Consider the following 13,779-nt stretch of genomic DNA (forward strand, 5'->3'; position numbering starts at 1 on the left):
AGTTCACCCTGAAGAAGAATAAGGTGCCCTCAAAGAGCGACAACGAGAGCAAAAGCGCGAATGGGCGCGAAAGCGACGAGAAGCCGCCGAACGCGCAGCGGCCGACGGGTTGGGAAATCGAGTAGCTGCTCTCTGACCGACGAAGAACAACAGCGTGCCCGTCTAGAGCGTCGGCGGCAGCAGAAGCGTGAGTGTGATTGTCTGTATCTGTAATTGTAGATACAGTGACCGTCGCCTTACTTAAATATAGGTAATATTCCAGCAATATTACGTTCGTCGGGTACTATGCCTGCGCAGGAGTTTTACTGCAGGGGCTCCGTGAAAATGCATTTTCATCTTAAAAGTTTAAAATAAAATTGTAAAGACAATCAAGAGATCCAGAGGACTTGGTACCTGTTGTAGGCGTTGCGGTGAATGTTGAGCCTATAGAACGGGCGTGGCCAAACTGATGGCGCAAGTAAAATTGTTATATTTTAGGAAGTCGCAAGAAGGGAAGGGAAGGGGTGGTATTGCGAGAACATCGTCCTCTCCACATGCTTTCAACGTTTGTCATTAGGCTCTCCTTATAACTTATAGCTTGACTAAATATAGGAGCTATGGTTTCACACTGCGAAGCTTTTATAATGTAACCGGTGCCTAATTTCATTTTATTTCAAGCAAACGCTTTCGTCAAGCAGAGAATCTAGATTATACATTCCACTATATGCGACTTACTAGTTTTTCAACTGTATGGGTGCGTAAAACATAGAGCTCGATATTTAATTATAGGCAGCTGTTTTGCATTACGTATCTCTCACACCAAGTTTGGGCAAGGTTCCTGCACAAAGTGAAATTATAAAATTCCAGGTTACATTTCCACCTTATTTGCCCCCGTCTGACAATTGCATTCTGAAATGCTTATCGACAAAGAAAACTACGGTAACTTTATACGCCCAGTTTTTTTTTCCTGTTCCTCGCTGTAATGTTTTCATGAGTAAGCTCAATGCTTGGTCCCAACCATTTTAATGTGGGCGTCTCTAGATCACGTGAGGCGAATTTTGGTTTGTGACGAGCCGCATGCAGCTTGCGAGCCGCAGCATCATGACATCTGCTCTACAGGCATCGAGGCGGAAGGATAAAAAATCAATACGAAAGAGTGCCAAACAGTATTTATTATGCTTCATAGAAACACCGTAAAATCACATTTGCGTACAAAATAAATAAATGGTTACATTCAATTAGGGGTATTATATTGACACAATAGACCGATTTCACTAAGCGTTCGGCGCATGCGTGACGCCGCCATAACTTTAGTTCACAGAAGGCAGACGGCCGTGCGTGCGAGTGCACGTGCCGTCTCGTGCTTCACTCGCGCAAAGCTCCAGCGGGGTTGTCGCACGTGCAGAAAGACTAAAGTTCCCTCGATGCATTGCGGCAGCGGTGGCGTAGTCAAACTGGCTGGTGAGATCGGTCTATTACTAGCGATTGAAAAAAAGGGGATACAGGGTCCGATATACCTCACGTACCCAGGCTCACAACCAAAATGCTTTCAACACACCCGAGTCATCAGTTAGCCTAAGTGTTCTATGCTTCCTTGCACCCCAAATGAACAGCAGTGGACGCTGCGGACCATCTCAGCCCATCCAGAATTAAGTGATTATCAAGTGAGCTTCTGGTGGGGACACTGAGGTTAAAGCTACGGTGTAGTCTCAGCGCTGGAATGGCTGGATGGTTCCTAGCGTCCGATCCGTTAATTTTACGGTGAAAGGGAGCATAGTACCGAATGAGTACATCATACGAGGACAGAAGGAAACAACAAAGCAGTAGAGTGAACAAAGCTTACGCAATATTTTTGATCAAGGCTAAAAGCTCGAACCGTACTAGAAGCTCTCTGACGTACTGCAGAACAAGGAAAAATAGCAGTATCACAAAAAAGTTCCATGCTGCGAAGCTTATGAAGACGCGTACATGTATACATTAACGCATTCAGGTATAGCGTTCAGGTGCGTTCTACTACAATAGAAAAAAAAAAAGAAACGGACTGCTCTGTCTGCTGCAAAGGAACACAGGCTCGAATTTTTTGTCGTTACGTGCTATTAAAGTTTGTACAACCCCCTGACGCAACAGAAACATGTAGATTGCGACAAGTGAAATCAAAATAAAATTTAACACTTTTTTCATAAATTCATAAAAAAAAAGCCAGTCACCCACGTTTCAAATCTAGCTTGTCGCGTCATATATATACACACTGTAATCTGCAATATCACGCATCAGTTTCAGTGCTACGCACAGTCTCAGCTACGTGAAAAGGCCGTCCGTGTGTTAAAAATAAGAAAACTCTCACTGATCAACACTTGCATTACACGTCACGAAACGAGTGATGAACTAGAAACGATACCTACGAGAACTTATGACCGCTCGTAGAAATCACAAGACTATGAACGCAAGATAAAAATAGCAAACACAATTAAGATCTCTGCAACAAGTGAGTTCCTACGCTACAAGAGGATTGCCCGGCTTTGTTTTCTGAACGTAGGAATAATAGTCGCGTAGGTTATTTTGGCAACAGACTACTCATTCGAGTCACAAAACCGCATCACAGATAGCGGTTGATCAGCGCTCAGAGTCTCTGAGCATTTGTTTTACTTTCTGGAAGTCCCTGGTTGATGTATTTATACCACGATGTGCCAACTCTGTTCTAATTTCACCGGGGCGCATCGCATCCAGATCCAAAGTCCCACTAGGATTGTCATTTCGCGGAACAACGCTCCTACGTGGACTTTTCTTTCGACTTTCTTGAATACCGCCCAGAGACAAGTACTCGCGAGATCTTTTTGTGTAGCTTCTTACTGGCGGCCTTTGAGTCTGCAATTCTCCCCGCTTCACTATTTTTAAGACGTCCCATGCGGCGTCCCACTTGTTAGTTTTAGTGTGGTGCAGTTTTTTCAGCGTGTCGTTCTTCTTCTCAAGCCCCTGACTGGAATAATGGCCCAGGCAGTGCAGTTGTACATGCTTTTGCGCCGAGTGCGCACAAAATATGTGAATGTAGGGAGTCACACGGTCTCGACCATATCCTTTGCGGTTTGCGCCCAGCCGCACGAAAACGTCGAGAAAAAGTTTTGTTCGCGCAGAGACGTCAGAGCCCGATGTATTATTCTTGTAAACATTAAGTACTTCTCTTAAGATGTTCCAGAGCAAAAACAACATCTTCGGCTGTGTCGTGATGAAGGACATCTCGAAGACGACCAGGCAGCTTTTCTATCAGTACGTCAACGTCAGTTCCTGCCAGCGAACTGAAGCTCCTCCCCTGATGTTTCGAATCATTTGAAGAAAAAAGATGGATGCTGACGCCACAATCGTGGATAATCGCAATAAGCTTAGCCACATGGTCCTCTTTCGCTGATGTGTTGCATACTTTTATTGAAGAATCTTTGTCTTGCATTTTAAGAATGAGGTTCTCAACAAGCCTATCAACTATTCTCATTCCCATGTGCGTGATGTCAGGTACCACACGGGAGGGTTCTATCATGAGCAGCGGCGGATAACGAACAGAGTTTGTCAAATTGTCGCAGTCTTTTTTCATTCCATCTAGGGTACGAGTCATCGCAGATGAATTAAAAAAGCCTGATGGGATGCTGGGATTTCAGCGTTCTTCCTTACTGGCCTTGCAGATTGGACACGGATGGGATGAAGCCGCCGACTGCATGCCTTGGAGAAGCAAAATAAACTTCAGATCCGCACCGAAGCAGAGATCCACGGACACGAATTTGTCGTCTACAAGAATACCTCTCTGCGCGGACACATCATTGACTTCTTTGATAATTTCTCCAAATCCTTCTCGAAGGGCGAAGTAGTTTTCTTTTGTCTGAATAATACCAAGAAGGCAGTGATTCTTTGGGCTGTGCCTGTCATCGCCATCTGGTGTTGAAAAGCTCAGCGTGGTCCACGTGCCCTTTCTTGTCACGTTGCATCCGTCCCCTTCGATTTTAACGATAACCGAAGGATTAGATCTACAGAATTCTTTTAAGTTGGCATGGGACTTCTCGGCAGCGGACTTAATGTACCGACAAAGCTCCCGCTTGAAGGACACTTGGGCCCCAGGTGCAGTTCCAGGTGTCCGAAGTAGGAAGACTAGGAAGAACTCGTTTCAGTTCATTCCACGCAGTGTTGCTTACTGTGTGTTCATCTAGAACATACACTAAATCCTCAATACGCTTTTTCTCTGCGTTGGTCATCTCGAAGAACGAGGAATGTGGTAGACTTCTACGCACATTTTTCGTAACGCTGTCGTCCTCGTAATTCAGTTCATGCAACTGTTCATGGTTGTCTTGAACAAGCACAGAGCTCAGGTGTACTCCGTACTGTAAAACCAAGGCTTCTGACTGGTCGTAAAGCTGTGACGAAAGTTTGGAAAGAAGCCGGTAGTCATTCCTACGGCTCCTTGGCCAATAAGAGCGCCGCTGTGTGTATAGTTACCAAAATTAACAGTATTTTGGTCTTGTTTTTTCAGCGCTTCCTCTAGCTGGGCCACCTCGCTTTCCAAACTGGAAACTGTGCTACGTAGTTCCACGTTTTTCCGTTCAAGGCCGCTTAGAGCAAGACAGGTCTGAACAGGCGGAGAACTCCCACCGACTTGAGTCGTACTCTCCGATTCATTGTCCAGATGAATGGTTGAAATTTGCTCGAACCTGTCGTGATGGGGAGTGCTGCTGCCTTGGCTGCCACTACCTAGCTCTTCAGAGCTTGCAAAGAATGCTTCACCAACTAATTCGAAAAGGTCGACTTGAAATGTCGTGTCCCTTGAAAGAAAACTATACCTTTTTCTGCCCTTTAACTTGTGGACCGTGGATAGTGTTCTTCGGTACTGTGAGAGAAATTTCTCATTGATTTGTCCTTCGTTGGCGACTCTTACATAGCTTTGGATTAGAGAACTCATCCCGAGATTGGGCTCGCAGGTTAATGTTCTAACAACTGCCTCAAGTTTGCACTTGAGCAATACGCTCGCCCCCACAAATGTGACCGCTACACTCTCTCGAAGTATGTCCATAACTGGCTCTCTTCACGAGGAAATATGTTAAGCCGTTCATACATCAAGACTCTTTCGAGTTCGCGCCTGCGTGGAAATGTAAATATGCACTTTTTCATGGGGGTACGAGAGAACCTCGCCGTCACTTCCTTGAAGTTTACGTGAAAAACGCAATACTGGCTTCATCCTTATAGGTAAAGCAATCTCAGCACCTTCACCCGACTTACGGAACACTTCCCTCCATCCATCCGGCAAATTAAGCCGTTCAAAGTCAGACTCGTGACTATAAAGAGACCAGCCCTTCCCAAGGCTTTCACCCTTGCTAGCAAACACCCAGCGAAATACGTCGAATTCAAAAGGAACCTTAACGAGACCACTGGATGTCTTCGTGTTGCTCAGTTTCTGGCGAATGGCGAGGACGAAACTGTCCCGCGCTGCTTCGAGGCGAGCATCTGTGGGTCTCGACGGCGTCTCGAAGCTTGCCAAGCAGCGAGCAGTCAGGTTTCGACGTGGTTCAAAGGTGCAGTTCCACTTGGAGTATCCTGTCCACTTAAGGAGGTACCCCTTTCTCTGCAAAATAAAGTGCAACCTTGATTATAAAAGTGTACAATCACCCGGACGCCAAACGTTAACACTCTCTGCAGTCTAATGAGATAATATATAAAACTGGATTCATGTGGGCAGGTCAGTGGAAAGTTCGTTATAATCACAGCACATAATGTAACAAAAAGTGACCTTGAATAAAATCCTGAGGCTCCAATTTATTCTGTCGATCGAACTGTTAAATGCAGAATTGCATTGTATAATAAACGTTGGCTTTTCGGGATATTTTATTGTCACTCTGTTCCTACATTTGGCTTTATCCAAACACTGAATAAAGCCAGATGTTTGGTGTTTTCCTTGTGCACTCGTGGAGAAGATTGAAATTTGTATGGTCCTTAATACTACGTATACAGTCGATAGATGCAGAACGCTTTGTGTTCGTCAGCCTGTTTCTCCCGTCGGATTTCTGTGGTTTTCTGAGTTGTTTTACTTTTGGGGATTTGATACTTGCTTGGCTTTTGTTTTTCTGGAATTTCCATGAAAGGCTAAGACACTCAACGCATTCTGCGTTTACCGACTTTAGAACAGTACCACGGTATATTTACTCTTTCCCCATGAAATCGCAATTGACTCAATTTAACTATTTGTTTGTCGTAGAGAGCCTATTGCTTGGTTTCCTGGTCTTCTGGTGCCGCCAGAGACCTCTGCACTTCTGCCTAGGTGTTTATGGCAATTATTTTCTGTAGGTCATGTGATCATGTAACCAGATCACGCGATGACGTAACTAAGAGTGACAATTACAAAGTGGTTGTGCGACCGGCATTGAAACTGCCCTAGAATTAAAGAAGCGATGCAGGCGAGTTGGTTGTGCATATTTGTAAAAATTACAACATCGCATAAAAGAAATAAAGCTGAAGAGAGGCAAATAGGGCAAGCGCTGAACAAACAACGGAACTTGACTGAAGAAAGACAGACAGCAAATGCCACAAATATTCGCAATGTGACCAACAACGACGCAAGCGTCATTGTTGGTCACGTCACGTGTCGATAAAATCAATCTTTTCTTGCGGAGATAGAGCGCAGGAGCTGGCTAACAAAATTATCAGGAACATCTTTTTTTTTTTCATCTGATATGCTTCTAAGACTTCTGACATATTTTTCACTTCATCTTCCAGTGAACGTGGTACCATTAAAGTTGGGCTGCCCTTGAATGCCGGTTCCGTGTTTGATTTCCGGCGAGGCACAAGGTCGTTTTATTTGTGCTCCATTTATTTGTGTTACCCTCTTCACTGTTACAAAGAGCCGAACCACGGTGAACACGCACGCGAAATACGGGCTTTTAATGCGAGAGCGTTAACGAGCTCGTGTCACAGAAAAGTCGGCGTCGGTGGCGTGACGGGAAAATCCAGGATTGTTCGATAGGGTATGACGTGACAGCACATGACCTCGCGCGGGAATTTCAAACAACCCCCAAAGCTCACGTGAAACGTGACGTCACGCGTGGAATGAAAGTGATTAAAACATAAAATGCAATGCGAATTAAAGGTCGCCGCGTGCCTCAAATAATTTCATTTTATAAAGTCCTTCATTCGCCTTAAACAAAAAAAATTGAAGAATTCCGGGCGGGATTCACACCTACGACCGTTCCGGTGGCGAGCCAGGCAGGGTACTGACTAGGCCACGCAACGCACGCTTGCACGGCTTGGGAACGAGGACTGTTGTGTCATGAGCACTATGTTGTTGCGTGACTCAAGAGCATGAGAAGCGAATGAGAAGGCGATGCGAACGGGGCCCGATAACGCTATCGCGTTCTACTCTTAAAGGCGAAGTTTAAGCGTCATCCAAGTTTTTACGAACACAAAAGACAGAGCATGGCTATGCGATGAAACTAAAATTTCAACGACGTTGAAATTACTAGCTGGAAATAGGTGGATATGAGCATTAATCGAAAGCTGGCCTTAAAAGCTAAAACCAACATCTGCGGTACATTATAATATAGCATATAAAAAGAAATTATAATTTGTCCTGTCCTATTATACACTAGTATAAAATAACATGAAACCTTACTCACCGTTTTGGCGATAACTCTCTCCACCGCGAAGTAGGACATGAAGAGGTGGATGGCTGTTGCGAGTAGTGATCGACGAACAGGCAACGTGCAAGTTCAACAAAGGAACCATCTCGGGGTGCATGCGTTTATATAGGAGCTTTCAGGCCCACGTGACAAGCTCCCACAATTCAGCTCAGTACGGCGTTATGACCATATCAGGAGTTCTTAGTACTTATCAGAAATTTGCACACGCCACCACGTTTTTGGAGCATGACATAAGAGCAGTAGTGAGGACTGCTGCATCGAGATTGTGAAGATTATTCACATTTCAAGAAACAGGCTGCTGCGCATGTGCGTTGTATATAATCAAAAACACGTACGTGTGAAAAAATACAAATGTTCTGTCAACAACATGAATGATATTGCCTTTTTCACTTCCGCATAATTCCAGCGTAACTTTCTGATACGCCTATCAGAAAGGTACTTCCAAAAGTGCAATGCAACGCCGTTCTTATTCTAATGTGTGAGTACTACTCCGCTGACACAGCGGCCACCGAGCGAGATTGGTTCCTGCTAGTAAAAAGAGGAAATCGGAGGATTTAGGAACGACTTTATAACTCCACAGTAAATTCAGCTGAAACGAGCGGAACTCCCGAATCTTTGATTTTGTCCAAACGCCGAGGTCTAGTATAAAAACTAATTCGAGTAAATATGCGATATATTCCTGAAGTATGCAATTCTTCGGTCCTATTCCGTTAATTGCTTTAAACAGACACAGTCGTTAAAATTTTATCATATAGCATGACCTCACTACAATGATTAGAGCCTGTGTTCCTCAAGGCCTTCAAATACTCTAACAAAAACGTCGTGAGCTTATGTTAATGTCTGCCCTCACACATCATAAAGTTAAAAAAACCTTTCTCAGTTTTCACGTTGGTCGGTCTGTCGAGGGGGTGGTGGTTGCAACCACATAAGATATCGCACCTTCGGTGGTCGCACGGACACGTGATCATGATCATAAGGGATCACCTGTCCATCGTCACTGAAGTCACGTGACCATAGTCCGTGGGGTCACGTCCACCACGTGACCACATAAGAAATAGCGCACCTTTGATGGCCACACCTGGTCGCGTGACTGAGTCGGAAGCAACCTGACAATACTGATAATAGCGCACTTTTGCTGGCCACATGTTCATGCGTAAGCGTCGTTTGTTTGTGGGTGGGGGTCACGTGACCATGGCCCATCGGTTTTCGTCCACCACGTAGCCACACTAGAAATAACGAACGTGCAGGTCGCACGGTCAAGTGCCCATGATCCGTGGGGTCACGCGTGACCGTCGACCACTACGTTATCCCCCCGCAGTACCCTTCCGGAGCATCTTCAGAATTCCAAAAAAGCACTCACGGAAGAAGCCATATAAAGGACCTCACGGAAGTCGACAAAGATTCATAGAGGTTCCATAACAGTTCCAGACCCCTTTAACGAAGAAGCGTTTACGCCATAAAAGACGGTGCAAAATGCTGCGAGTTCCATGAGAATCTCCTACACGATTTGGTTTATAATTTCTTATTTATAGCTATATCTAATTTTTCTCTTCAATGAACCGCAGCAAACGTTACGATTCATCCCAGCCAACCCAGCCCGGTGAGCGTGCCACATGACTTTACATTTTTCGCACTGCTGCGCAATACCGTCTGATCACGTGGCGCACTCTCTGTGTTGGTTTGGTTCCGAGGTTCGTGAAGTACCTTTCTGTTCATTTGTGACTGAGACAGAGTAATACCCGTTTCTTTCTCAATGCTCTTTATTCCAGGGCTAACATAATTTTCTACAGCAGTACGCTTCCGGCCACCGTTTTATTGAACAAAGACTGAGGGTCTGGCTACTTTGTTAGGAAAGGGGAGATCAAAGTTAGTGTTAAAGAAAAAACATAGCTTAGCTTATCACTTCGCGTCCGCATACACGATGCACGCACGCGCGCACGTTGCGCTTTTAGAATTGCTTTGAAGGCTCGTTGGGCGTTGTCGTGTTGTCCACGGGCCAAGCAGTTTGGCGAGTCTGAAAGGTTTCAGTGTTCATCCGCTCAGATGTTGTTTCTATGATATCTCCTCGAACCTTGGTCTCTCTATACTCAAGTGGTAGACGACGCGAAATTTATAATTTTCATCTCTCTACTACATGCTGGTATCATGGCAAATACTTGAAAATAACTCTATTTTGAAAAAAAAAAAAAAAACCGCTTCAAGGTGGACCTGGTTTTTCAGTACTGACGGTTTCGCCCTACTTTTCAAATTTGAGCACACGCGCCTTCACAGGGAACTTTTGGAGCACGGCTCATGCACCCAATCTGGGCGAAATATATAATTTTCATCCCTCTACTACATGCTAGTGCCATGGCAAATACTTGGAAATAAATCTGTCTTGAGAAAAACCGCTCCGAAGTGGACCTGGTTTTTCCGTTTCGACGGTTTCGTCCCATTTTTAAAGTTTGAGCACCCGCGCCTTCACAGGGAACTTTTGGAGCACGGCTCATGCACCCATTCTGGGCGAAATATATAATTTTCATCCCTCTACTACATGCTAGTGCCATGGCGAATACTTGGAAATAAATCTGTCTTGAGATAAACCGCTCCGAAGTGGACCTGGTTTTTCCGTTTCGACGGTTTCGTCCCATTTTTAAAGTTTGAGCACCCGCGCCTTCACAGGGAACTTTTGGAGCACGGCTCATGCATCCATTCTGGGCGAAATATATAATTTTCATCCCTCTACTACATGCTAGTGCCATGGCAAATACTTGGAAATAAGTCTGTCTTGAGAAAAACCGCTCCGAAGTGAACCTGGTTTTTCCGTTTCGACGGTTTCGTCCCATGTTTAAAGTTTGAGCACACGCGCCTTCACAGGGAACTTTTGGAGCACGGCTCATGCACCCATTCTGGGCGAAATGTATAATTTTCATCCCTCTACTACATGCTAGTGCCATGGCAAATACTTGGAAATAAATCTGTCTTGAGAAAAACCGCTCCGAAGTGGACCTGGTTTTTCCGTTTCGACGGTTTCGTCCCATTTTTAAAGTTTGAGCACCCGCGCCTTCACAGGGAACTTTTGGAGCACGGCTCATGCACCCATTCTGGGCGAAATGTATAATTTTCATCCCTCTACTACGTGCTAGTGCCATGGCAAATACTTGGAAATAAATCTGTCTTGAGAAAAACCGCTCCGAAGTGGACCTGGTTTTTCGGTTTCGACGGTTTCGTCCCATTTTTAAAGTTTGAGCATCCGCGCCTTCACAGGGAACTTTTGGAGCACGGCTCATGCACCCATTCTGGGCGAAATGTATAATTTTCATCCCTCTACTACATGCTAGTGCCATGGCAAATACTTGGAAATAAATCTGTCTTGAGAAAAACCGCTCCGAAGTGAACCTGGTTTTTCCGTTTCGACGGTTTCGTCCCATTTTTAAAGTTTGAGCACCCGCGCCTTCACAGGGAACTTTTGGAGCACCGCTCATGCACCCATTCTGGGCGAAATATATAATTTTCATCCCTCTACTACATGCTAGTGCCAAGGCAAATACTTGGAAATAAATCTGTCTTGAGAAAAACCGCTCCGAAGTGGACCTGGTTCTTCCGTTTCGACGGTTTCGTCCCATTTTTAAAGTTTGAGCACCCGCGCCTTCACAGGGAACTTTTGGAGCACGGCTCATGCACCCATTCTGGGCGAAATGTATAATTTTCATCCCTCTACTACATGCTAGTGCCATGGCAAATACTTGGAAATAAATCTGTCTTGAGAAAAACCGCTCCGAAGTGGACCTGGTTTTTCCGTTTCGACGGTTTCGTCCCATTTTTAAAGTTTGAGCACTCGCGCCTTCACATGGAACTTTTGGAGCACAGCTCATGCACCCATTCTGGGCGAAATATATAATTTTCATCCCTCTACTACATGCTAGTGCCATGGCAAATACTTGGAAATAAATCTGTCTTGAGAAAAACCGCTCCGAAGTGGACCTGGTTTTTCCGTTTCGACGGTTTCGTCCCATTTTTAAAGTTTGAGCACCCGCGCCTTCACAGGGAACTTTTGGAGCACGGCTCATGCACCCATTCTGGGCGAAATATATAATTTTCATCCCTCTACTACATGCTAGTGCCATGGCAAATACTTGGAAATAAATCTGTCTTGAGAAAAACCGCTCCGAAGTGGACCTGGTTTTTCGGTTTCGACGGTTTCGTCCCATTTTTAAAGTTTGAGCACCCGCGCCTTCACAGGGAACTTTTGGAGCACGGCTCATGCACCCATTCTGGGCGAAATGTATAATTTTCATCCCTCTACTACATGGTAGTGCCATGGCAAATACTTGGAAATAAATCTGTCTTGAGAAAAACCGCTCCGAAGTGAACCTGGTTTTTCCGTTTCGACGGTTTCGTCCCATTTTTAAAGTTTGAGCACCCGCGCCTTCACAGGGAACTTTTGGAGCACAGCTCATGCACCCATTCTGGGCGAAATATATAATTTTCATCCCTCTACTACATGCTAGTGCCAAGGCAAATACTTGGAAATAAATCTGTCTTGAGAAAAACCGCTCCGAAGTGGACCTGGTTTTTCCGTTTGGACGGTTTCGTCCCACTTTTAAAGTTTGAGCACCCGCGCCTTCACAGGGAACTTTTGGAGCACGGCTCATGCACCCATTCTGGGCGAAATGTATAATTTTCATCCCTCTACTACGTGCTAGTGCCATGGCAAATACTTCGAAATAAATCTGTCTTGAGAAAAACCGCTCCGAAGTGGACCTGGTTCTTCCGTTTCGACGGTTTCGTCCCATTTTTAAAGTTTGAGCACCCGCGCCTTCACAGGGAACTTTTGGAGCACGGCTCATGCACCCATTCTGGGCGAAATGTATAATTTTCATCCCTCTACTACATGCTAGTGCCATGGCAAATACTTGGAAATAAATCTGTCTTGAGAAAAACCGCTTCAAACTAGACCTGGTTTTTCCGTTTTGACGGCTTCGTCCAACTTTTCAAATTTGGGCCTCCGCTCATCCACAAGGAACTTGTTTAGAACATTCGGGTCTTTAACTGGGAAAAATGATAAAATTTAAGTCCATCAAATCAATCATGGTACAACTGCATATCCTTGAAAATAAACCTCCTCGATGGGAATGGCGTTCGAGCGAGGACGTTACGTAGTTCTCATTTTCCAATGTTCTCCTCGCTGGATCGACCGACATGTTTTTTACTTGATATTTTGAATTTATGTGCTTGACGTGTCTTGAAGAGACCATCAAGTACAGTCAGCTTCCTTGCCAAATAATCACTCAATATTCCCACTTTATTCGCCTTAAATGTAGCTTCGCCAAGGTCAATAATTTCTTATTGATTAATAACAATATTTCTATACCTTTTCTTAGCCATGATAAAATTTCTAAATGAAAAAAACAAATAGTTGCTTTCTTTGTTTGGTAGTTTAGTGATCCCAGCAACAGAATGCAGGCAACGATTCTGAACAGCTGGCTGATCGATTATGCGCCTGGTTCGACAAACTGGTCTCAGGAACCCGAGCAAATAAGTTTGAGAGAAGACAGAGCGTACACTACGCTTCCTGGATGTTTTTGCCTTGTCGCAGTTATATGGCAAATCTCGTATCTTTCTGTATTTTTAAATTAGGGAGGTTTGAAAATCACTTTGTGTGGCACGTTTGGGAGAGGTGCCCCAGAAGGATGTTTTTTCTACGCATTACAAAATATCATACAAATCACGAAACTTTGTCATATGATTGGGGGAGGGTTGTATTTATAATATAAAATTAAAATTTATTTCACTCACCTAATAATATATTTTAAAAACCGATCAAACCTGATACCACCCATAGTGGCTATACATCAAATAATTTACTCGAATGAGGAACCTGCAGTTTATGCGCTGTAATCTTGACTTTTTTGCGGAAGGATTGGATCGAGTCAGAGGTTGGACGGGTAGCATGGCAAATCTGAAAAAATGTGATGTTGAGCAAATATTGCCGTATTTCTATATTTAATACATTGCTTCTATGGGAGCGTTGCCATAATCCGCCAAGAGATGGCGCTAGCATGCGATGGCACAGATTTCTGGGGATGCAATTGACAAAGCTTTGGCGTAAAAAAAGAAATAATAAAAAGGAAATTTTTATTAACGCGTATTTGAC

General features: G+C 44.5%; 1 pseudogene; it reads right to left on the reverse strand.

Annotated features, from left to right (window-relative positions):
- Positions 1-2,592: 2,592 nt before the first annotated feature.
- Positions 2,593-3,583, reverse strand: LOC115317062 (annotated as a pseudogene).
- Positions 3,584-13,779: the final 10,196 nt, after the last annotated feature.

This window comes from Ixodes scapularis, unplaced genomic scaffold (genome assembly GCF_016920785.2).
Source record: "Ixodes scapularis isolate PalLabHiFi unplaced genomic scaffold, ASM1692078v2 PGA_scaffold0__279_contigs__length_252992795, whole genome shotgun sequence".
Classification (NCBI taxonomy): domain Eukaryota; kingdom Metazoa; phylum Arthropoda; class Arachnida; order Ixodida; family Ixodidae; genus Ixodes; species Ixodes scapularis.